Source organism: Mytilus edulis, chromosome 11, assembly GCF_963676685.1.
Source record: "Mytilus edulis chromosome 11, xbMytEdul2.2, whole genome shotgun sequence".
In the NCBI taxonomy this organism is placed as follows: Eukaryota; Metazoa; Mollusca; class Bivalvia; order Mytilida; family Mytilidae; genus Mytilus; species Mytilus edulis.
In genome coordinates this window covers 31,995,652-32,022,857 of record NC_092354.1, presented here as the reverse complement: position 1 = coordinate 32,022,857, position 27,206 = coordinate 31,995,652, and positions in this window count along the sequence as shown.

Here is a 27,206-nt window from a genome sequence, read left to right as displayed (position 1 = left end):
TGACCTAAAAATATTAATTTCATTCGAAATGGGGATGTTAAATTAGTAGTAGACACAATGATTTCTATATAATTATATAATCGATATCCTTTCCCAGTGGCAACCTCTTTTTTCTGGCATTCATCACAGATCTTAAACTTTGTAGGACCCACTGAGCAACAGATTTATTGTAGAATGAATTTCAGACGTCCTAAATATTACATGAAATATTTGCCACTGAACATTGTGAAGAGAACAATTTATCAATTAACAGATTTAAAAGATATTTCGTGTATGTAAATTACAGTGTGTACTTTATCATAGTAAATAATTTATTCTGGTTCACTGACTTGTAGACACTAGAAATTCATTTTAGAGAATTTCTTCCCTTGTTTTTACTATATATGTTGGGTTTTTTTATTCGTATTCTCTAAAGTTTTTAGCAATAAGTGGTCAACAAAATAATAATAAACATGATTAAAAAATAAGCAAAATGAATATGGATAATAATTTTTATAAAAAATATTTCCTCGCCTACCGAAACAAGGAGATTGACATGAAAATTTTAATATGTCACGTTTCATACTTTACAACATAGAATCATAGAACAGCTACTCGGAGATTTTATTTATTTTTATTTGTACACGCTTTGTTTTTATTTTTATTTTCATTGGGTACCGATGTTTTGCCGTTTATATATTTTTGATTTGAGAGATTTTTTTACGGTATTTACCAATTATAACAAGGTTTACTAACCTTATAACAAAACGAGAATAAATATATATTTAAGTATCTTATAGGTGGTAAAAATCATTTATGCATTTCACTTGACAAAGATAAAACAAGGTCGCCTTCTAAGCTAGAATAGCAATGATAAATTATTTTCACTTTATTTTAAGACAAGAAAGAAAGAAAAAAAATATTTCTAGGTTAAAAGTTGTATTTTAAAATAAAGTTGTATTATAAACATCGTTTATGACAATCTTAGAGCAAAGACTTCCGTAAAATTACTTATACATTGCTTTTCATAATAACGGCTACATTGACGCGGTAAAAACGATGGACAGCGGGAAAGCGCAGTTCTACAGAGAGGCACAAGTTTTGCAACGTCACATATAAGAAACGTCAAGATGCTTTTGGCGCGACAAAGCAAGAAAAAAACTCGGCAGCAAGAGGGTTAAGGCCTAAAAAAATTAGAATGAGCATAATGATTGATGTTTTATCTTTATTAACTACCCAAAATTCCTTTGGTTTAATTACTCTCTGAAGAACTGTTAAAACCGTAAGAAACAGAACAGGACAAAAAAAACATACATATCAAGTCATGCACACATACAATTATAACTTTTAAATTCACTCCCAACATGAAGCCTTGTGTATTGAAAATACCGAACTTTATGTTTTGCAAAAATGAGTCGTAACTGGTACATAGTGTTGGCAGAACAAGAGTGTTGGTACATGTTGTTGCCTTCTGAAATCCTTCCTTCCAGAAGTGACTGATGGGCCAGGATCAAAACCCGAAGGTCGTATGGATTCTAATCCTGTCGTGAACATTTAAATAGTTTCAAAAGTTACATCAATTTTTTCATCTGAAAAAAACCACAAGAAATTACAAATATTTTCAAATCATTACTTCCAGAATGACGTATAGATATTCTAACATAAAATTATAATATACCCTACAAATTTTATCTTAATGGCCTTTGCTTATTTTGAAAGACACACAAGTAATTGTCATTCGTTATTGATTTTTTTTTATTAATCAACACCTATAATTGTATCGATTTAGATATACAGTCCTGAAGACCAATACTTTATACTTTCAGAAAAATAAGCCATCTGCTTCATGTCAGCTACTGTCCTCCATTTTGATAGAGATGCAAAGTCTCTGAAAGTAGCTGTTACCAACGACAATTTTTATGTGACCAATAAGTAATGCTCAATGGTTTTGAATTGTTCAGTTGTCTTCAATTAGTATGGAAAATATGCCGTTGAAGGAAAAAAAATGTTTCGAGAAAAAAAAAATTCTAAGTATCTGTAACACAAACTAGAGGCTCAGAAAAACATGTCTCCTTCAACTGTCACTTATGCTTTATAGAATCGAAGGCTAAATAGTTACGAATTGAATGCACTTACTTGAAATCTCTTCACACATTGCCTTCAATGTTGTTAAAAAAAATCACGCCACAGACACAATTGCCGTCTCAGTTTGGTGGTCGTTGCTCCCTTCTTTGATAAACAATAAGTGAACAAACAAATAAAGGTGTTCCTGTTTTGTTCTCGTATAGAAACATCTTCCTGAGACCCCCAAAACTCTCCAGTACACCCAATGTTCTGGTACCAATAGAATTGACACAGGTTTATTTGGTTGTATTGTTTTGTGGATCATTTGATTTTTTTCACAAGATAAACGCAAATTGTATATTCTGTCCCGGGATTCGCTATATATTCAACCAATTTAAATTATAAAAAAATATTGTATTTGTTCATGTACATTGAGAGAAAACGAAACACCTAAAGACAAAACTATTACCAAAATAAACAAACATACTTTATACAATTTTACGCCTTTTGAGGTCTTGTTGATAAAAGTCCGACCATAAATGCCCTCAAAATATTTAAAACATATGTTTTTATATGAAATATTTAGCAAAAAACTGCAGGTGACGAATACTTTTCGCCAGGTACAGCTTCAACTTCCCAATTATCAATTCCCCATTTCTCAGCAGTATCATACCCTCTGCCCTTTCGTATGGTGTTTACTTATCACAATTGAAACGTTATTCACGTGCTTGTTCACACTATACGGACTTCATATGCAGAAGAGTGCTCCTTACGCAGACACTGCTCCAACAAAGTTACGAGGAAAACAGATTAAAATTGACACTCCGTAAATTTTATGAACATCATCACGAATTGGTGGATCCATACGATGTTACCCCGATTTTGTATTTTGTCCATGGATTTATGCCTTTTTTTACAGTATATATCAAGTCGTGAACACACAAATTACACACAATAGTTCATATCTGATTATATAAACATGCAGAAACATGCACTCAAATCTACAAATATCAGATCAACACATATGCTATAGATGAGGGAGCTACTTCTTGATTTTTATGAATGAAATTTAAAATAAATAGCAGAACAGGAGTTTTGAGTAAAAAAAAAAGGCAGGATGAGACACTTGCAAAAAATGTTTGTAAGTACAGTACTGTCTAATGGTTATATCACAGTCTTTTAATATCAAATGCTAAGCTAGGCCTAGTGAAATAAGGTGAAATAACCCTACAGGAACATTCCTATAAATAGAAAAAGATAAAAAAAAATTTTTTTTTGAAAAAATGTAATACGAGATAGTTCATGCTGTTTGCATCTATAGTATTTATCTAAGTTCTCACATTCACGGCTGTTACAGTCAACTATGCTGCATGTATAGTTATAACCTTTGCATGGGGGCATTTTTCAGATCCATTTCCCACCTACTATTTGAATAGGTAGCTGGTATAGGTCTTCTGGTTATTTGTGTTTTTGGTAGATCAACAGCTGCTAGGCATAGACGAACCTCGAATGAATATGTTCTTGCCCATCAATGCCGTTCAATGAACTCTTTCAGTTTGACTTATCAGACATCACTTATTAGTACAAACAAATATCAAATCAATTTATCGTACCGTTGACCTGTCGATACGAAGTAAATTCAGATCGGGCAACTACAATTGTTTACAAATCAGAAATCTTCTCGGCTCGTTGTTAGAAGCACAAAACCCATGGTTATTTTCATTTTAGCCAAATCACTACTTCCACTTTCAACGATAATGTTTATTCCACATATTTTATTTATTTCAATATATATGCAACTGATATGACCCCTTAAAATAGTAAACATTTCAAAGAAAGCAATAGACAAAAAACTTATGAATCATGATCCCACAATACTGTATTCCAAGACCACGAACAAAGACTTTCAAGTGAAACTGTATGTATACTATGACCATACGTGTATTATAAATAAAGTGAACCAAGTCCAAGTTTCTTCTCCACGGCGATCACTGCTATAATTATATAGATAAAATTGACAAAGGAAATTGGCAATTTGTCAAAGCGACAACAACCCGAACATGGGACAGACAACAGCCGAAGGCCTACAATGGGTCTTCAATGTAGCGAGAATTCCCGCACCCGTAGGTGTCCTTTATCTGGCCCCTAAAAATATGTATATTAGTACAGTGATAATGTATACTAGTAAAGTGATAATGGAAGTCATAGTAAACTCCGAATTATACACAAGAAACCAAAATACAAATTATGCAAGACTAACAAAGGCCAGACGCTCCTTACTTGGGACAGACGCAAAATTGCGGCGGGGTTCAACACGGTTCGTGTTGTTTATTCTTTGGTTTTCCATGTTGTCTCATGTGTACTAGTGGTTTTCTGTTGGTCTTTTTCATTTTTAGCCATGGCGTTGTCAGTTTGTTTTAGGTTTATGAGTTTGACTGTCCCTTTCTTTCGTGCCTCTTTTAAAGCTAACATATGCAATCTTTAATTAACAGTATTGCAACTATATTTTTTCTTAATAAGTCTGTTTAAAGGTTTTGTAAGCTTTTGAGTTGAATACTGATAATTTTGTGATTTGCAATGAATATTACCATAAAAAATTGGATGTGAAATACCTGAACGTAAAAGATGTCTTCATGTTGAGTTATATTTACGAATTATTTCCATATACCGGTGATCAAATTTAGTAAATGTTTTGTCCCGTTTGTGATATCGAAAACCCTTGTGTAATAATTTTTCAGTAATACATTAATTTCTCTCGCTAGTACGTTGTTGCATACACAAGCGAATTGTACAAGTTGAGATAATGTCTCATTTAATGTCAAACATATACCAAAACAAATTGATATGAAACATTTTACCATAACGATGCATGTAAAAGCGCGTGACGTTAAGCGCGGTGAAAATGCTTTTTTTTCAAAATCCAATTCATATAGAGAAACCTGCTAATTTAATACAAATATGTAATAATTCCCAACATTCATGCAAAAACCTTTTTATTGTATAGCAATAAAACATTTTAAAGTAAAATTTGGTTCAAACTAAAATTTGTCGTTGATGAGGTCATGCGTTTTGAAGATATATTGCACTAGCGCAATAATAGAAGTAACTGCACGCTTACTGTTGATACTTTCTTTGGGAAATAAATTGCTATGCAATAAAACAACTTATTTATGTCTGATAATCTATACTTATTGTTAAAAAACCGACAAAATAGCCAAAGTGTCATCATTTTCTTATTTTGATATTAATTTTTCCAACAGTTTGATTTGCAGGGTATGTTTTTCCAATTGCTTCCCAAGGACTGCATACTGTATCTGGTGAAATTCTTCAGCGATCTTCATTTTTTTCATAGGTTGCTTACCATCTATAATCTGAAATAACTGAACGATTTAAGGCAACATAAAGTACAGTTATCTAAAATGTAGTCAACTTTAGATAAATGTAGAAAAATTATTAATAAACAAATGCAAGATTTAGTTTTACATTCTTTAAAATTATTTATTACATATAGTTGATTTAATGATTGATTGTGGTTTAAATTAACGTTTAATACATTTGCCCATACATATTAGATATCAATCAAGTAAAGGTAAGAAGCGCATTTCATAATAATTCAATACGTTTATGTATTTAAATTTACTGTGTCATACAAAAGTATAAATTATTCAAAATAATAGGGATGTTCGGGTAACTAACAGAAAACCCTTGCTGTTCGTTGCACAACTTTTTTGATCTTTTGGAACTCGATGCTGTTAAAATGTGTACTTGTTTCGGCTTTCAAACTGTTATATCTGGGCGTCACTAGTAGGTCTTGTGTGGACATAATGCACTTCTGGCGTATTAAATTTTTTAACTTGTTGTCTTTTGTTGGCTGTTGTTCGTGTGATTCTTTATCAATTGTGTTCTCCAATTTATATGTAGTGAAGTCCTGTTGTGTAAATTCAGATCGGGCAACTACAATTGTTTACAAATCAGAAATCTTCTCGGCTCGTTGTTAGAAGCACAAAACCCATGGTTATTTTCATTTTAGCCAAATCACTACTTCCACTTTCAACGATAATGTTTATTCCACATATTTTATTTATTTCAATATATATGCAACGGATATGACCCCTTAAAATAGTAAATATTTCAAAGGAAGCAATAGACAGAAAACTTATGAATGATGATCCCACAATACTCATTCGGAACTGTATTCCAAGACCACGAACAAAGACTTTAAAGTGAAACTGTATGTATACTATGACCATACGTGTATTATAAATAAAGTGAACCAAATCCAAGTTTCTTCTCCACGGCGATCACTGCTATAATTATATAGATAAAATTGACAAAGGAAACTGGCAATTTGTCAAAGCGACAACCCGAACATGGGACAGACAACAGCCGAAGGCCTACAATGGGTCTTCAATGTAGCGAGAATTCCCGCACCCGTAGGTGTCCTTCATCTGGCCCCTAAAAATATGTATATTATTACAGTGATAATGTATACTAGTAAAGTGATAATGGAAGTCATAGTAAACTCCGAATTATACACAAGAAACCAAAATACAAATTATGCAAGACTAACAAAGGCCAGACGCTCCTTACTTGGGACAGACGCAAAATTGCGGCGGGGTTCAACACGGTTCGTGTTGTTTATTCTTTAGTTTTCCATGTTGTCTCATGTGTACTAGTGGTTTTCTGTTGGTCTTTATCATTTTGAGCCATGGCGTTGTCAGTTTGTTTTAGGTTTATGAGTTTGACTGTCCCTTTCTTTCGTGCCTCTTTTAAAGCTAACATATGCAATCTTTAATGAACAGTATTGTAACTATATTTTTTCTTAATAAGTCTGTTTAAAGGTTTTGTAAGCTTTTGAGTTGAATACTGATAATTTTGTGATTTGCAATGAATATTACCATAAAAAATTGGATGTGAAATACCTGAACGTAAAAGATGTCTTCATGTTGAGTTATATTTACGAATTATTTCCATATACCGGTGATCAAATTTAGTAAATGTTTTGACCCGTTTGTGATATCGAAAACCCTTGTGTAATAATTGTTCAGTAATACATTAATTTCTCTCGCTAGTACGTTGTTGCATACACAAGCGAATTGTACAAGTTGAGATAATGTCTCATTTAATGTCAAACATATCCCAAAACAAATTGATATGAAACATTTTACCATAACGATGCATGTAAAAGCGCGTGACGTTAAGCGCGGTGAATATGCTTTTTTTTTCAAAATCCAATTCATATAGAGAAAACTGCTAATTTAATACAAATATGTAATAATTCCCAACATCCATGCAGAAACCTTTTTATTGTATAGCAATAAAACATTTTAAAGTAAAATTTGGTTCAAACTAAAATTTGTCGTTGATGAGGTCATGCGTTTTGAAGATATATTGCACTAGCGCAATAATAGAAGTAACTGCATGCTTACTGTTGATACTTTCTGTGGGAAATAAATTGCTATGCAATAAAACAACTTATTTATGTCTGATAATCTATACTAATTGTTAAAAAACCGACAAAATAGCCAGTGGCATCATTTTCTTATTTTGATATTAATTTTTCCAACAGTTTGTTTTGCAGGGTATGTTTTTCCAATTGCTTCCAAAGGACTGCATACTGTATCTGGTGTCTGGTGAAATTCTTCAGCGATCTTCATTTTTTGCATAGGTTGCTTACCATCTATAATCTGAAATAACTGAACGATTTAAGGCAACATAAAGTACAGTTATCTAAAATGTAGTCAACTTTAGTTAAATGTAGAAAAAATATTAATAAACAAATGCAAGATTTAGTTTTACATTCTTTAACATTATTTATTACATATAGTTGATTTAATGATTGATTGTGGTTTAAATTAACGTTTAATACATTTGCCCATACATATTAGATATCAATCAAGTAAAGGTAAGAAGCACATTTCATAATAATTCAATACGTTTATGTATTTAAATTTACTGTGTCATACAAAAGTATAAATTATTCAAAATAATAGGGATGTTCGGGTAACTAACAGAAAACCCTTGCCGTTCGTTGCACAACTTTTTTGATCTTTTGGTCCTCGATGCTGTTCAAATTTGTACTTGTTTCGGCTTTCAAACTGTTATATCTGGGCGTCACTAGTAGGTCTTGTGTGGACATAATGCACTTCTGGCGTATTAAATTTTTTAACTTGTTGTCTTTTGTTGGCTGTTGTTCGTGTGATTCTTTATCAATTGTGTTCTCCAATTTATATGTAGTGAAGTCCTGTTGTGTTGTCATTTTGATGTTATGTTTCACATGGCCATAAAAATGCAAGGTTTGGCATGCCTCAAAACCAGCTTCAACCAACCTTCTTTTCCTTTAAAAATGCCCATACCAAGTCAGGAATATGGCCATTATTATAATATAGTTCGATGCAGTGTGTATTGCATTTTAACGTTGTGTCGTTTGTTTTCTCGTATTTTTAAGTGTAAATTCACATTGCGATAAGACGTGTCACGGTACTTGTCTATCCTAAATTCATGTATTTGGTTTAGATGTTATATTTGTTATACTCGTGGGATTTTGTCTGATGGGCGGTCCGGTTCTATGTGTGTTACATTTTGGTGTTGTGTCGTTGCACTCCTCTATATGTTATGCGTTTCCCTCGGTTTCAGTTTGTTACCCCGATTTTGTTGTTAGTCCATGGATTTATAAGCTTTGAACAGCGGAATACTACTGTTGCCTTTATTTATAACTAATAACATGAAAAAGATATTGTGGGTCCAGTGCCATTTCACCAGTGATTACATTCAGTACTTGACAATGACTATATTGTAAAATATGAATATCCCGCCTACACCTGAATCTCCCTCACGGGCATTACAATGCCTCGTATACAAAAAGTTTGTCCGCAAACTGTTCCATAATAGCCGAAGCTCAAAACAAACATACTAATTTAAAATCTTTCAATAATACAATGTGATAAAAGATATCCCTATAACTATAAATAATTGGTATTCAATTTTACAACCTTTCTATTCAAACATAGATATAGGAAGATGTGGTGTGAGTGCCAATGAGACAACTCTCCATCCAAATAACAATTTAAAAAGTAAACCATTATAGGTCAAAGTACGTCTTTCAACACGGAGCCTTGACTCACACCAAACAACCAGCTAAAAAGGGCCCCAAAATTACTAGTGTAAAACCATTCAAACGGGAAAACCAACGGTCTAATCTATATAAACAACGAGAAACACATATATATTACATAAACAAACGACTACTGTACATCATATTCCTGACTTAAGACAGGTGCAAACATTTGCAGCGGGATTAAACGTTTAATGGATCCAAACCTTCTCCCTTTTTTTCTGAAACAATAGCATAACATCACAACATAGAAAAACATATCCAAACATGTTTGTTAATTTAAAATAACATTGAAACTTATCCAAAATATATATTATACAATTGTGTCTCTGTCTGTTGCTTTAACGGTTACTTTTCCTCTACATGTGTGCCTTCTAATCTTCATTGATATTTCCGGTACCCAATTGCTTGTCATGGAATAAATGGTGCCATTGATGAATACCATCCTTGTTTTTGAGATAAATGTCTTTAAAATTGATTGATACCCTAAGAATTTGACCGAAAACGTGTGACGTAATTGAATACAGAATGTAACGTTATTCTCCTCAGAGATATCTGGGGCACGACGCTCGGTGAATCATCTTTCTGTTTTCTTTAAATTGACTTGAAAATATTGTGATCACCTATATTATATTTTAATTTAGATGATGTAAAATATTCTTGTAAGTTCTTGTGTTTCTAGTATGTAATAATGGGTGGTTTTTGAAAAAGTTGGTTTGCTGTGCCATCATTCGAAATTAAATGCCAGTGTATTCTTAAAAGTTTTGCCTAGTTGTTAAAATGTTATATAGCTCTCCTCGTTGTTTGTTAACACTTAACAAGGTTCATTAACATCAATATTTAAAGTCTCAGCATTCAATGTACAATCCGATGAATTAGAATCATAAGAAGTGTTTGTACTGTTATATGAAGAAACTGGCAATTCATCATCACTTTTAACAGGCTTGTTTCTTTTTTCATTATCAATTATGTTATCTACAGTTGGGTGCAGACCAAGCATTACATGTAGACGGGCCGAAAAAGTTAACGCGGTGTTTACTCGCGTGCACTTCATGTAAACGCCGCGTTAACTGTGCGTTAACTCCGAAATTGCAGTAGACATTAAAAGTAAACGGGCGTTTACTTTCGCGTTTACCTCTGCGTTAACGCAAAAACAGCGCGTCTTCTAATTTTGTAAAGGGTAAACGGGCGTTTACTTTCCTGTTTACCTCCGCGTTAAAGTGGAAAAATGCGCGTCTTCTATTTTCGTAATAAGTAAACGCGCGTTTACTGTTTGTAGTAAACGCCCGTTAACGCAGTCTGTCATCGTAACCTGGATACACTGACCTAAAATATGAAATGATAAGGAACATCAAAATTAATTGACCAACTGGTCATTTCTGTTGACATATTGACGATTAAAATTATTTAAAAATGTCAAACATTTGTATTCAAATACATATAATTTATTCCTCACAAAAAATAAACAGTTTTCCCATCTTAGACAGACTGACTCGTAAAACAAAATTATTTGATATCATTAACCAAAACTTACAATATTTACCTCTTAACAAGTTATCTTATTCTATATAGAAGTAATTCAGTTATATTTTTATGACATAATTGACCATATAATACAATTGACAGCAATTGTTGTAACAGCCTGACGGCTATGAACTCTTTTTATTTAAAATATTGAATAGTAAACAAAATTCAGTAGTTTTCATACATCAGACTAACTCGTAATATATAATTATTTGTTTCGCAACAACCAAAACTGACCATATAAGCAATTTATTAAGTAAATCTATATAGCCCGCATAGTAAATGAGTTATATTTTGATATAAAGATTGAATGTATAACAAGAGGCTCTCAAGAGCCTGAATCGCTCACCTTAATTCTTTTGGTTAAATCTCTCACCAATGATTATTTTGGCTTTTCAATTTATTTAAATGTTTTTTGGATCGTCCTATTTTCTTCAAAAGCCAAAAAAAAAAATAATCATTTTCTCCTATGTTCTATTTTAGCCATAGGGGCTATGTTTCTTGACATACAAGGAAATAAAATATAAAATTTATACTAGATACTCTGAAACTCATTTAGCCTAAGTTTGGCTGAAATTGATACAGCAGTTTCAAAGGAGAAGATTTTTTAAAGTAAGTCAACATGATTAACAAATTGTGAAAAAAGTCTTTAAAGGGCAATAACTCCTTAAGGGGTCAATTGACAATTTTGGTCAAATTGACTTAATTGAAGATCTTACTTTGCTGAACATTATTGCTGTTTACAGTTTATTTCTATCTATAATTATATTCAAGATAATAAACAAAAACAGCAAAATTTCCTTAAAATTATCAATTCAGGGGCAGCAACCCAACAACAGGTTGTCTGATTCATCTGAAAATTTCAGGGCAGATAGATCTTGACCTGATAAACAATATTACCCAACGTCAGATTTGCTCTAAATGCTTTGGTTTTTGAGTTATAAGCCAAAAACTGCATTTGACCCCTATGTTCTATTTTTAGCAATGGCGACCATGTTTGTTGATATATCACAACTTCGGATACAATTTACAAACTAGATACCCTAAGGAACATTCAGTTAAAGTTTGGAAGTATTTGGCCCAGTAGTGTCAGAGGAGAAGATTTTTGTAAAAGATTACTAAGATTTACGAAAAATGGTTAAAAATTGACTATAAAGGGCAATAACTCCTAAAGGGGTCAACTGACCATTTCCGTCATGTTGACTTATTTGTAAATCTTACTTTGCTGAACATTATTGCTGTTAACAGTTTATCTCTATCTATAATAATATTCAAGATAATAACCAAAAACAGCAAAATTTCTTTAAAATTACCAATTCAGGGGCAGTAACCCAACAACAGGTTGTCTGATTCATCTGAAAATTTCAGGGCAGATAGATCTTGACCTGATAAACAATATTATCCCATTCAGATTTGCTCTAAATGCTTTGGTTTTTGAGTTATAAGCCAAAAACTGCATTTGACCCCTATGTTCTATTTTTAGCAATGGCGACCATGTTTGTTGATAGATCACAACTTCGGATACAATTTACAAACTAGATACCCTAAGGAACATTCAGTTAAAGTTTGGAAGTATTTGGCCCAGTAGTTTCAGAGGAGAAGATTTTTGTAAAAGATTACTAAGATTTACGAAAAATGGTTAAAAATTGACTATAAAGGGCAATAACTCCTAAAGGGGTCAACTGCCCATTTCCGTCATGTTGACTTATTTGTAAATCTTACTTTGCTGAACATTATTCCTGTTTACAGTTTATCTCTATCTATAATAATATTCAAGATAATAACCAAAAACAGCAAAATTTCCTTAAAATTACCAATTCAGGGGCAGCAACCCAACAACAGGTTGTCTGATTCATCTGAAAATTTCAGGGCAGATAGATCTTGACCTGATAAAACAATATTACCCCATGTCAGATTTGCTCTAAATGCTTTGGTTTTTGAGTTATAAGCCAAAAACTGCATTTGACCCCTATGTTCTATTTTTAGCAATGGCGACCATGTTTGTTGATAGATCAAACTTCGGATACAATTTATAAATTAGATACCCTAAGGAACATTCAGTTAAAGTTTGAAAGTATTTGGCCCAGTAGTTTCAGAGGAGAAGATTCTTGAAATAGTTTACGACGACAGACGACGGACGACGACGGACGCCAAGTGATGGCATAAGCTCACTTGTCCCTTCGGGACAGGTGAGCTAATAAAAAAGGAAGCAATATTTGAATATTATGACATAAAAAATTTGTTTGCATCAATTTAGAGTGACAGCATGTCCTTTTTTATTCAAAATATTGAATCGCTAACAAAATTCAATAGTTTTTTTACCTTAGACTGACTCATATAATAAAATTATTTGTCCGCAACTCAAAACTGACCATATGAGCATTTCATTATGTAAATCTATATAGCCGCATAGTAAATGATTTATATTTTCATGTGAGAATTGATTGTATAATGAAAAAGATAGCAGTATTTGAATATTATGATTAAAAAAATTTACTCGCATCAATTTAGAGTGTTAGCATGTCTTTTTTTTATTCAAAATATTGAATCGTAAACAAATTTCAGTAGTTTTCATACCTCAGACTGACTCGTATTATAAAATTATTTGTCCGCATCACACAAAACTGACCATATAAGCATTTTATTATGTAAATCTATAAAGCTGAATAGTAAATGAGTTATATTTTCTTGTAAGGATTGATTGTATAATAATAAAGGTACTAATATTTGAATAGTATGACTAAAAAATTTTGTTTGCATCAATTTAGTGTGCCAGCATGTCATTTTTGTATTCAAAATATTGAATGGTAAACAAAATTCAATAGTTTTCATATCTCAGACTGACTCATATAATAAAATTATTTGTCCGCAACTCAAAACTGACCATATGAGCATTCTATTATGTAAATCTATATAGCCGAATAGTAAATGAGTTATATTTTCATGTAAGGATTGATTGTATAATAAAATAGGTAGCAATATTTGAATATTATGACTAAAATATTTTGTTCGCATCAATTTAGAGTGCCAGCATGTCTTTTTTTTATTCAAAATATTGAATTGTAAACAAAATTCAGTAGCTTCGCATACCTCAGACTGACTCATATTATATGATTATCTGTCTGCAACAACCAAAACTGAATATAATAGCATTTTATTAAATAAATATGTAAATCTATATAGCCACATAGAAAATGAGTTATCTTTTCATGTAAGGATTATTGTATAATGAAAAGATAGCAGTATTGGAATATTTTGACTAAAAAATTTTACTTGCATCAATTTACAGTGCCAGCATGTCCTTGTTTTATTCAAAATATTGAATCTTAAACAAAATTCAGTAGTTTTCATACCTCAGACTGACTCATATAATAAAATTATTTGTCCACAAGAACCGAAACTGACCATATAATCATTTTAGTATGTAAATCTATATAGCGGCATAGTAAATGAGTTATATTTTCATGTAAGGAGTGATTGTATAATAAAACAGGTAGCAATATTTAAATATCATGACTAAAAAAATTTTGTTCGCATCAATTTAGAGTGACAATGCTGTCCTTTTTAAGCTCACCTGGCCCAAAGGGCCAAGTGAGCTTTTCTCATCACTTTGCGTCCGTCGTCCGTCGTCGTCCGGCGTTAGCTTTTACAAAAATCTTCTCCTCTGAAACTACTGGGCCAAATCAAACCAAACTTGGCCACAATCATCATTGGGGTATCTAGTTTAAAAAATGTGTGGCGTGACCCGGTCAACCAACCAAGATGGCCGCCACGGCTAAAAATAGAACATAGGGGGTAAAATGCAGTTTTTGGCTTATAACTCAAAAACCAAAGCATTTAGAGCAAATCTGACAGGGGTAAAAATGTTTATCAGGTCAAGATCTATCAGCCCTGAAATTTTCAGATGAATCGGTCAATCGGTTGTTGGGTTGCTGCCCCTGAATTGGTAATTTTGAGGAAATTTTGCTGTTTTTGGTTATTATCTTTAATATTATTATAGATAGAGATAAACTGTAAACAGCAATAATGTTCAGCAAAGTAAGATCTACAAATAAGTCAACATGACCAAAATGGTCAGTTGACTCGTTTAGGAGTTATTGCCTTTTATAGTCAATTTTTAACCATTTTTCGTTAATTAAAGTAATCTTTTACAAAAATCTTCTCCTCTGAAACTACTGGGCCAAATTAATCCAAACTTGGCCACAATCATCTTTGGGGTATCTAGTTTAAAAATGTGTGGCGTGACCTGGTCCACCAACCAAGATGGCCGCCACGGCTAAAAATAGAACAAAGGGGTAAAATGCAGTTTTTGGCTTATAACTCAAAAACCAAAGCATTTTGAGGAAATCTGACATGGATAAAAATGTTTATCAGGTCAAGATCTATCTGCCCTGAAATTTTCAGATGAATCGGTCAGTCGGTTGTTGGGTTGCTGCCCCTGAATTGGTAATTTTGAGGAAATTTTGCTGTTTTTGGTTATTATCTTGAATATTATTATAGATAGAGATAAACTGTAAACAGCAATAATGTTCAGCAAAGTAAGATCTACATATAAATCAACATGACCAACATGGTCAGTTGACCCGTTTAGGAGTTATTGCCCTTTATAGTCAATTTTTAACCATTTTTCGTAAATTAAAGTAATCTTTTACAAAAATCTTCTCCTCTGAAACTACTGGGCCAAATTAATCCAATCTTGACCACTATCATCTTTGGGGTATCTAGTTTAAAAAATGTGTGGCGTGACCTGGTCAACCAACCAAGATGGCCGCCACAGCTAAAAATAGAACATAGGGGTAAAATGCAGTTTTTGGCTTATAACTATGAAACCAAAGCATCTAGAGCAAATCTGACAAGAAGTTAAATTGTTAATCAAGTCAATATCTATCTGCCCTGAATTTTTCAGATGAAATGGACAACTGGTTGTTGGGTTGCTGCCCTCCAATTGGTAATTTTTAAAGAAATTTTGCCGATTTTGGTTATCTTGAATACTATTATAGATAGCGATTAAACTGTAAACAGCAATAATGTTCAGCAAAGTAAGATCTACAAATAAGTCAACATGACCTAAATGGTCAATTGACCCCTTAAGGAGTTATTGGCCTTTATAGTCAATTTTTAACAATTTTCATTAATTTGGTAAATTTATGTAAATTTTTACCAAATATAGTTCTCTGTTACTAATGGGCAAAGTTCATTATAGATATAATTGTAAGAAGCAAAATCGTTCAGTAAAGTAAGAACTTCAAACACATCACCATCACCAAAATACAATTTTGTCATGAATCCATTTGTGTCCTTTGTTTAATATGCACATAGACCAAGGTGAGCGACACAGGCTCTTTAGAGCCAGCCTCTAGTTTATTCAAAATATTGAATCGTAAACAAAATTCAGTAGTTTTCATACCTCAGACTGACTCATATAATAAAATTATTTATCCTCAACTACCAAAACTGATTATATTAGCATTTTATTATTTAAATCTATATAGTCACATAGTAAATAAGTTATTTTTTCATGTAAGAATTGATTGTAAAATATAAAAGGTATCAATATTTGAATGTTATGACTAAAAAAAAATGGTTCACATCAATTTAGAGTGCCAGCAAGTCTTTTTTTATTCAAAATATTGAATTGTAAACAAAAGTCAGTAGTTTTTGTACCTTAGACAGACTAGTATAATCAAATTAGTTGTCCACAACAACCAAAATTTACCATATATTTAGCACTTATTATATAAGTCTATATTGCCATATAGTAAATGAGTTATATTTTCATGTAAGTTTTGATTGTATTATATAAAAGGTAGCAAAATTTGCATATTATGACTAATTAAATTGGTTCGCATCAATTTAAAGTACCAGCATGTACTTTTTTATACAAATTATTGAATCCTTAACCAATTTAAGTAGTTTTCATACCTCAGACTGACTCTTATTGTAAATTGATTTGTTTCACAACAACCAAAACTGACCATATTAGCATTTTATTATGTAAATCTATATAGTCTCATAGTAAATGAGTTATATTTTCATGTAAGAATTGATTGTACAATATAAAAGGTAGCAATATTTGAATATTATGACTAAAAAAATGGTTCGCATCAATTTAGAGTGCCAGCATGTACTTTTTTATACCAATTATTGAATCGTAAACCAATTAAAGAAGTTTTCATACCTCAGACTGACTCGTATTATAAAATTATTTGTTTCGCAACAACCAAAACTGACCATATTAGCATTTTATTATGTAAATCTATATAGTCACATAGTAAATGAGATATTTTCATGTAAGAATTGATTGTATAATATAAAAGGTAGCAATATTTGAATATTATGACCAAAAAATGTTGTTCCCATCAATTTAGAATGCCAGCATGTCCTTTTTTTTCTTCAAAATATTGAATCGTAAACAAAATTCAGTAGTCATACCCCAAACTGACTCGTATCATAAAATTATTTGTTTCCCAACAACCAAAACTGACCATATTATAGCATTTTATTATGTAAATCTATATAGTCAAATAGTAAATGAGTTATATTGTCATGCAAGAATTGATTGTGTAATATAAAATGTAGCAATATTGGAACAGTATGAATACAAAAATTGGTTTGCATCAATTTAGAGTGCCACAATGTCCTTTTTTTATTCAAAATATTGAATCGTAAATAAAATTCAGTAGTTTTCATACCTCAGACTGACTCATATTATAAAATTATTTGTCCGCAACAACCATAATATTAGCACTTTTTTATGTAAATCTATATAGCTGCATAGTAAATGAGTTATATTTTCATTTAAGGATTGATTGTATTATATAAAACTGGAAGGTAGCAATATTTGAATATTATGACCAAAAAAATTTTGTTCGCATCAATCATGTCAATTTAGAGTTCCACCATGTTTTTTTTATCAAAATATTGAATTGAAACAAATTTCAGTAGTTTTCATACGACTGACTCGTATTATAAAAATATTTGTCCAACAACCAACACAGACCATATTGGCACTCTTTATAGCTGAATAGTAAATGAGTTATATATCCAGATAGCAATATTTGAACATTTAAATTGACGGAATGGTACAAATGACGTACCTACTTATGTTACACTTTATAAATATCCCTGTACAATTTACGTTTGATAATTTGTCAAAACAGAAGCTGAAATAATGTTAATCAAAGACAAACGAGGGGAATTTCGATTAAAAATTATATATTAAATTCATCGAGTTATAGAATTCAAAGAGACAATTAAAAATGGGGAAAGAAACAACGTAAACCTTGTTTATATCCCATCATATAAAAATATTTTTCCGAAGTCTCGGATAACCTTTCTTTCCACATAGATATTTGTACATGCAATTTTTGAAAAGAAAATATAGAAAATCTGCTAATCAGTAAAATAATGGACTTAATGGAACTGATTGTGTGTAATTGAATAAAATTAATATTCGAATTAAAAGAGTTTATGAATTGTTCTGGTTTAAAACGCATATACGTAAAATACCAAGACTAAAGGTCGTTTTTATAAAATACATGTACAAATGAACTTGAAGTTTATTAATCAATTAATCCAATCAGTTAACGCGAAAAGTAAACGCGCGTTTACTTTCAAGTGCACGTAAAAATACACTTTTAAAATCTGTAGTAAACGCCCGTTTACTTTTAAGTGCACGTAAAAATAAAGTTAACGAATTCTGAAGTAAACGCCCATTTACCACTGACTAAACGGAAACAAAGTAAACGCCCGTTTACTCGGGTAGACATTAGAAATTTCCATTTCGACCGCGTTAACGTAATTATAGTAAACGGGAAATTTGAAGTTAACTAACGAAATATGTGCACGCGGCGTTAACTTTCGTTTACTTTATGTAATGCTTGGTCTGCACCCAACTGTATATATATATATATATATGTAATATTGAAGAGTTATTTATTTTACATTAATTACTAAACATATGGTAGTACTAGTACATGTATTGATACAAATAATTAGACCTACAGGATACATTTAAATTTAAAATTACAGTTCAGTTTACAGTCTTTTTGTTCCTTGTTGAAGTTCTCAGTGTGACTTTTGTGCTGAAGAACGGCAATACAAGTTCCTTTGGGTTTTTTTAATTATGTGTATCCCATTTCCCAAAATGGCAAGCTTAAGATGTTTCAGCTGTACATGTTAATTTTTAATAATGAAGTGACAAAAGGAGTTGACACTTACATGACATTGATGTAAATGTTTTTGCAGACTGGCCTCCATGTTTAATGACACAGGTAAAATTAAAATATATGTCTAATATCACTAGCACAGAAGAACTGGACCTGGTGCTAAAAGGCATCCGTGTGACCGGCATCAGTGGTTCCTATGAATTTGGTCTTTTTGTTCCAAGGCATTTCACAAAATCGTTTACTACATTGGGTTTACTATTTTCTTTCATGGATTTCATTGCTCTAAGAGACAGACTGGTGAAATTGGTTGTTCCAACTTTCAACCCCTCTTCCTCTGCAACACTTTAAAACATTTGATCAAGAATTTTTTTTTTAGTTTCAATTGAGAGTCTTTTAAAATTTGCCTTAATTGACTGCTCTGCAAGGTCAACTGATGAAGTACTAATGAGTTTTAATAACTGATCCTCATTCAGTATGGAATTTAAAGATAGAATTAGCTGGCTATCTGTAATTTGTTTGCCCAGTTTCTGCCATATTGATACAACCTGGTCTGGATTAAATTTAGATGTATAATAATTGAGAAATTTATCATCACTGGTTGATGTTGCAGGTGTAGTTGGTGTCTTTGGTGTCTGTATAAAGCCGGAATCATCAAATGTGGATGAGGATTCTTCGTAATTAATAACAAATTCTTCTTCTGCTTCATCAATGTTTGAGTAGGTAATTCGAAAATGGTTGACAATCTTTGCTCTACATGAAAAAGCTGAAAAAAGAAATTATACGTTATATTTGGATACAAAGATCATTTTTCTCATTATATAAAAAAAGATGTAATGGTGGTACATTGTAATGTGATAAGTATAGTATAATTTTCATGACAGGGCACTTAGATTTATGTTGCAAATAATTTTTACTGAGCAGAAATGATGTGGGTAAATAAAGTCTTATATTGTATGTTTCAACTTACATGTACATGTGCATGTACAAGTTATCTGTAAAAACCCATACAATTCCAAATTCCAAGTCTTTCCAAGCAGTATACATACACATAAATATTGTTTCTATATTATTTATGTTTGAGATACATGTATGTGTTCCTCTGTGTTTAACCCTAAACATTAATTATTGTTCCTGTATATATCATATTTAATCAAGAAAGCAATCAAATGTCTCATATAGTTACAGATTTGAAGAGTAACAAAATTTCAAAGGGCCATACACAATAACAATATGCATTATTCAATTATATAATGAGTGCTGCACTTACTGCTTCTAACAGAGCCACAGGTCTGTTTGATGAAATCACTTGCTTTTGTCCAATATATATTATCTGCATTCATAGCAGGCCACTCATTATCAGAAGACTGTAAGTCCTTGTGTAAGGCCACAAACTCTACTAGGGAACACAACTCTTTCTGGGTCCATACTGGTTGCCTACGTTTCTTTTTAGGTTGGCTCTTATAATTAGTACCCTTAAATGGTGAAAAGACAACTACTTGCCTATTTCTCTTCTGAGACAAAATGTGAGATGTTCCCTATAATTGTAAAAAAATATAAAGAGTAATAAAAATATCATACTGGTGTATAATATAACACTATTATAAAGTTTAAGGTAAAAAAAAAAACCGGCTTGTTTGTCCTCACCGTATACATCTACCAATAACATGAATAAAAAGGCCATAATAAAAAAAATCATACCGAGTTCTTCTAGATCCTTACAGAGTCCCTTATCAGAGAGCAGGCTCTTTAACTGTTCAACATGAATGAGACATAGGATGATATATTTCTCGCTGGTATAGACAAGGCATGCCGAGCCACAAAAGAGCTTGCTTTGCGTAACATTGGCAACTCGCTACTCGACATGCTGAGTTTCCTGCAAGTTGGAATGACTACAGACGATGAAAAGTTTAACTACTGCAGTAACCTTGGTCTTCGAGGATTACATTACCTGCAATTGGAGGATTCTGCCAAAGAAGGCAATTTGCAATGGTCTCACCAAATTTGAAGATTTGCATTCCTATATTGTACCAGCATTCCTATCTATCGAAATACATGGTGGAGTGTATAGAAGAGGGACGAAAGATACCAACGGGACAGTCAAACTCGTAAATCTAAAACAAACTGACAACGCCATGGCTGAAAATGAAAAAGACAAACAGAAAAACAATAGTGCACATGACACAACATAGAAAACTAAAGAATAAACAACACGAACCCCACTAAAAACTAGGGGTGATCTCAGGTGCTCTGGAAGGGTAAGCAGATCCTGCTCCACATGCGGCACCCGTCGTGTTGCTTATGTGATTACAAATCCGGTAAATAGTCTAATTCGGTAGGTCAAATTCATGAAAGGGAAGGGGATTGTAGTTTACCTTATGACAGTGAATAATTACATGTCTCCTTTAGACAGCCTAAGGATTCTGGAGGGGAGTTTTGTAAATTTAAGAGGTGGTGTTGGAAACAATGTAGAAGCTGACTTGGTACAGGAACACTCCGTAAGGAATCAGAAGGATCTGATAAGGGGGCTAGGTGCTAACAAAACTGAAAATGCCATATCATCAGAAATCGCAGCTTTCAGGTTCTGATCTATTATGACCTGATACTTTAACTATACATATGAGGGAGACTGACGATCCACCAGGACTAAATCGAATGATATTAATGACAATTAAACCCCATGCCAGATTTGCTCGAATCGCTTTGGTTTCAGAGTTATAAGCCAAAATCTACATTTTACCCGTATGTTCTATTTTTAGCCATTGTGGCCATCTCGGTTGTTTGTGGCTAAGTTTGGTTAAATTTGGCCCAGTAGTTTCAGAGAAGATTTTTGTGAAACTTTATGGACGCCGAACGCCAAGTGAGGAGAAAAGCTCACTTGACCTTTTAGGTCAGGTGAGCTTAAAAGACGTTCTTAGACAAGGTAACAATGACATATGGTTGCCATTATAGCTGTATCATTAACATTTTAACCACTTCCAATATTCGCAATTAGGACAATAGAAGAAAATTATTCAACGCAAAAACAAAATGTACTTGTAAATATGAAATTCTCTTTACGGTATGAGTTTTTTAATTGTAGGAGATTGTACAGTTGTACCTTTAATTGCTTATACCCATTTCTTATTCCCTTTAGTTTGATAAACTCATTAAATATTATGTCTAGTCACAGGTACACAAGTACTAATATTCCTTCATTAAAGGATCAAACATACTATAGTTTAAGACGCATATATATTTGGATATGAGCTGATGGTGTAATGGTTAGGCTGATCAGCTCGAAACTTTTTGTGTGTCTGTTCTTGCCTCTCCATATTTTTGCATGTTCAATTCATGCTCAAGTATTCAATTTATGTGGAATAAGTTGAAATTAATCTTATTTTAAGTCGTAAACAATTTCTTTTTAACATTAAATTGTGTCGTGTTTGACTAAGGTCCATTCAATTTTAGCTTATAATTATTCTTTTTATTTCAATATGTCTGTTTAAATATTACTTTAAACACCATTTTGTGGAAGTGATCCAATCTCTAAAAAATTGTTGGCTTCTTTACCTATGTAAAATAAGTTGAAATTAATCTATCTCAATCCATAAACTATTTCTATTTAACATACAACTGTGTCGTGTTTTACTGCGCCCCATTCTATTCAGTTTTAGGGAAACTTTTCTTTATTCCAGAATGTCAAAGCATATATCCTGGAAGAGGTAGTTTCATTTCCCGTCAGGAAGAGATTCACCCCTGACGGGAAATCCCTCAAATAAAGTGTGGGCAATTGTGGACAAAAAAATATGTGAGATTTCCACATTCAGAGAAAAAAAGGCCCAGCAGGTTAACAGAGATGACCAACTTTCAATTTCCTCAAACTGTTTTTTTGATCCAACATACGGCTATACGATTAGGCCGGACACAGTTGTAAGTTGTATACAGTAATATTTAAAGATGAAGTTGCGAAGGACATGACGGGAATCTAAAGATCAAGTAAAAGTTGAAAAATTTCGATATAAACAAAACCTATTCTTTGCATAAAGGGGACATAAGATATTCTGTTTACAAAAGATACAAAACCTATTCTTTGCATAAAAGAACAAATATTACGTGTATGATGTTAATATGTATTGTATATATATATAAAGTGTTTAGAAAATCAACCATCTACAACGACATTTGTTTTACATGCACACGTATAAAAATTGTGGTTTTTATCCAACGCAATCGTAGGTTTGAACATAGTTTTCAATATAGACTCGCGCAATTATATATATATATATTTATGTTATAGAAAGTAAGGTCTACCCTTGTATGCTATCAAAGAAATAATTATTGAAGTCTTGCAGATATCAGGAATATCTTGGAAAAGTTCTATAATTAAGAAATGATTGATGTAATCTATACTTTTATTGTAGTTTTAACAGGAGTATTCATAATACTCGTGATTATTTTTGCCTGACCCATAGTGAGGGCTAAAATAACACAAATATAATGCCTACCCATGTTAAAACTACAATAAAGTATAGCTTGCATCAATTATTACAATTCTTAATAGGACAATTAAGGTAATTTCTATGTCTGATAAGTATAAGTGTAAAAGCATTTGTGTAGGCACTTCCATGAACCTCCCTTTTTGTTTGTAAAGAAGCAAACGGCTGGCACTGTGATTAGTGATTAGTACTGTCATATGCACCATTTAAGAGTTTGAAAGTTAAGGAAATATATTGAGTGCATGTTGATTTGATAAAGTTTATTATTCTGAAGAATTCAATATTATGTATGTGAAAGAAGCACGTCATATTAGACCAGTGGACAATTCCTTCCTTTTTTCAAGAGTTATGCCTCTTAGTAAAATTAGATTTATGAAAAGTGCTTTGACAGGGCTACCAAAAAAGTGTTTCTATCAAGAATATTGTCCTTCAACCTTGGATAGATAAAATATGTGCACCATGGGGGACATACCAGAACTCTGTTGTTTTATTTATTTTTTAGTAAAACTTATTTCTAGCTTGATGTGGTATGATTGCCAATGAGATCACCCCACCAGAGAATGAATGACAGATGCTAGCAACTATTGTTCACTGCACTCCTTCGATAATGATCAGATTCATCAATATAAAAAGCTCAAAAATCTAACAATAAAACATAAATTTCTTTAAGAAAATATTGATATCATTTAAAAAAAGAGAAAACAAAACATATGTTTGCTAATAAAGACTTGCTCAAGGTCACTCAAACAGTTTGCACTATATATGGGAGGAACATGTATTATGATATGGACCCTTGTTTACAAAAGGTTCTTTAATTTATCAAAATATAACTTTTTGCAGATTATACTTGGAAAAAAAACAAAGACAGCTAATAGCCCACTGAAATTAGATGCTTTTGGCCTTTTTGATGTACCAACATATGCTGGCAAGTGGCTACACATTGGTAAAGTTGTGGAATTTGTTGGGGACAAATTAAAGGTGCAGTGGTACAAAGATTCAAAAACCACAATTTGGAATCCTTGAACAATACCAGTCAAGGGTCAGAAAGGTGAGAAACAACCATGGACTGAATTAGTTTCAAAAACAGTTGTAACCAGTTAACTGCATCTTGTTTTTTACCAAAGCATGTAAAAGACTTTATTGATGGATATGATTTTAATTAAATAGAATTCGGCGTTGTCAAAGACCATGTTTATTTTATTTTAAGAATTGAATGAAAGGAAGAGATATACTAATGGCTATTTTTGGCCATTAACAATGAATATTTTTCCAAGAAAAAAATTGTTTTAGCATAAATTTTGATATCAAATATATCCAAAATTTGACCTAGAATTTATTTGAATGTAGTGATGGTTTTCCAAAAGTGTTAAATTAGGGAAATTGTTTTATTGATATTTTTGTGTTTGACAAATGAAATCTGGAAAATTATGATATTTAGATTTAGGACTTAAATGTATTCAAAAACTGAAAAGAAACCATAAAAATGAAAATTTCATTGTAAATTATGCTAGCAAAAAATATGCAAGAAATCAGTTTTTTATGACTAAAATTTGTGGTTGAAGTAGTTTTTGATTAAGTTGAAATGACCAATCAACTTGAAACTAATTCACATGTTCCCTAGACTATGGTTTGATCTTTTTATTAATTTTAATGCATATAAGAATTTTGATCCAATTTCATGGTTCACTGAACATATAAAAGAGGGACGAAAGATACCAAAGGGACAGTCAAACTCATAAATCTAAAACAAACTGACAACGCCATGGCCAAAAATGAAAAAGACAAACAGAAAAACAATAGTACACATGACACAACATAGAAAACTAAAGAATAAACAACACGAACCCCACCAAAAACTAGGGGTGATCTCAGGTGCTCCGGAAGGGTAAGCAGATCCTGCTCCACATGCGGCACCCGTCGTGTTGCTTATGTGATTACAAATCCGGTAAATAGTCTAATTCGGTAGGTCAATAATCTCAGTTGTGAGTCCATATACTATGGAGAAATTCCTGAGTTGCTGTTGTTGTTTTTTTCTTTTGTACCCAGGTGAAGTTAAATGATACATGATATCAAGACAGACAAATTACTTCACTGCAAATAGAACGAACTTGACGAAAACTCTTAAGTATAAATATTTGTTTGAAATTTATTTTTATTTTAACCAATTCATTTGATTTACATTCATAACAGCCCTTAAAGTACCTTTAGAGAAATAGTTTATTAATATTTAAACACAATGTATTGCAATTCTTATTAATAGCAATTAACTATAATATAAACATGTCCAGTTTGTTATGAATCCAACTCCAAACTTAAATTATCGTACAGATTACGTTGAACAAAATTTAATCTAATAAATGAAGCGGTGATTAATTTTTCTTCCCATAACATATAAATATAATAGAAAAGACGTCAACACATATGACAAAATCCGATTAAAATTACAAATGTAAAATTAAACATTTAAACTAAATACATGAATTTGGGATAGACAAGTACCGTAACAGTCTTATAGTAATGCGAATTCACATCCAGCAAAACAGTCACAATCGGGAATAAGTCACGTTTGGTAATTAAAAGATTAGACGACATAATGACAATCTACCATGTGGTAAAAATGTCCTAAGTTAATTTGGTTAAAGACACATCGTATGGATCCACCAATTCGTGATGGTGTCCATAAAATTTACGGAGTGTCAATTTTAATCTGTCCGCCTCATAACTTTGTTGGAGCAGTTTCTGCGTAAAGAGCACACTTCTGTATATGAAGTCCGTATAGTGTGAACAAGCACGTGAATAACGTATCAATTGTGATATGTAAACACCATACGAAGGGGCAGAGGGTATGTTACTGGTGAGAAATGGGAAATTAATAATTGGGAAGTTGAAATCGTCCATTTTATCATAGATTTTAGGGTGAATGGATACTATACTTTAAGACGCATATATATTTTGATATGAGCTGATGGTGTTATGGTAAGGCTGATTGGCTTGAAACTTTTTGTGTGTCTATTCTAACCTCGCCATATTTTTGCATGTTCAATTCATGCTTAAGTATTCACTTTATGTGGAATAAGTTGAAATTAATCTATTTTAAGCCGTAAACAATTTCTTTTTAAAATGAAATTGTGTCATGTTTGACTAAGGTCCATTCAATTTTTAGCTTATGACTATTCTTTTTTTTATTTTAATATGTCTAATGTTTAAATATTACTTTAACACCATTTTGTGGGAGTGTTCCAATCTCTAATTTTTTTTTTTGCTTCTTTACGTATGTAAAATAAGTTGAAATTAGTCTATCTCAATCCATAAACTATTTCTATTTAACATATAATTGTGTCGTGTTTTACTGAGCCCCATTCTATTAAGTTTTAGGGAAACTTTTCTTTATTTCAGAATGTCAAAGCATATATCCTTGAAGAGGTAGTTTCATTTCCCGTCAGGAAGAGATTCACCCTTGACGGGAAATCCCTTAAATAGAGTGTGGACGATTGTGGACAACAAAATATGCGAGATTTCAACATTCAGAGAAAAAAGGCCCAGCAGGTTAACAGAGATGACCAACTCAAATTCATCAAACTGTTTATTGATCCAACATACGGCTATACGATTAGGCTGGACACAGTTGTAAGTTGTATAACGTATTATTTAAAGATGAAAATTAAAGTTGCGAAGGACATGACGGGAATCTAGAGTTCAAGTAAAAGTTGAATAAAATCGATAGAAACAAAACCTATTCTTTGCTTAAAGGGGACATTAGATATTCTGTTTACGAAAGATACAAAACCTATTCTTTGCATAAAAGAACAAATAGTATGTGTATGTTGTTAATATTTATTGTATATATATATAAAGTGTTTAGAAAATCAACCTTCTACAACG